This window comes from Priapulus caudatus, unplaced genomic scaffold, assembly GCF_000485595.1.
Source record: "Priapulus caudatus unplaced genomic scaffold, Priapulus_caudatus-5.0.1 Scaffold2034, whole genome shotgun sequence".
Lineage (NCBI taxonomy): Eukaryota > Metazoa > Priapulida > Priapulimorpha > Priapulimorphida > Priapulidae > Priapulus > Priapulus caudatus.
The window spans coordinates 23,784-24,712 of NW_014579095.1; positions in this window are offsets into that span (position 1 = coordinate 23,784).

Here is a 929-nt window from a genome sequence, read left to right on the forward strand (position 1 = left end):
TTTCTGACTTTTCTTTATTTTCTAGTGAGATCAATGTTGCCATTTGTCACATCTATTTTTGACCCATAATGACCAATGTTGCCATATGGTTACTACCCCTAATTTGTCGAATATCGGGCCAAAAATTAAAAACAATAATTGAACACACTATTTGACCTTCTATAAACTCCTGATAGGGCTGAAATAATTTTCACAAGTCTCTGACTTCATGCTTGGAATGCACATCAACGACACGAAAATTGTAATCTTAATAAATAAATAACGATTTTGTAGACATGATTCTACTTCATTGCCCTCCGAACGAATAGGAATCAAAAACTCTAAATGATACCTGGCTGTGATGAGGAGAGAAGTTATTTCCAGAACATGCCAATTTCCATTGGAACATATCATCAGTAACAAACAAAATAAATATGCTAGAGTCTGCATTGTCTTTTCTTTCACCTGCTACAGAAATAAACAATAGTTAGATTGTCCATTATGATAGCACTAGGATGAAAACCTTTTACACAATTCTACACATGTACCCTTTTAATATTCCTCCTGTGTGGTCTGCCTTATTTTGTATTTTTAGAGGTTTGGCATCATTACTGACAGGGCCCGATTGAGACGCGTAAAAATGCGCAGAATAACGGTTTGGTTTTGATTCATACGGGTTGCGTGAATGTCATTTAGGACAGCCTATATTTTTCCTTAACAATTAAAAAAAAAATCAAATATGTGGAGGCCCCAGGTTTATGGAGACCCGTGGGCAGCTGCCCACTCTGCCCACTTCTAAATCGGGCCCTGATTACTGATTAATGCAGGACATCAGATTAAATTTGTGACAGCACAAAGTTGAAAAACACGTCAATATTTCAGATATTACTACAATCACCTCATTTCTATCCAGTATTTAGTGTTCACAAATTAGTAAGCAGAGGAAAATA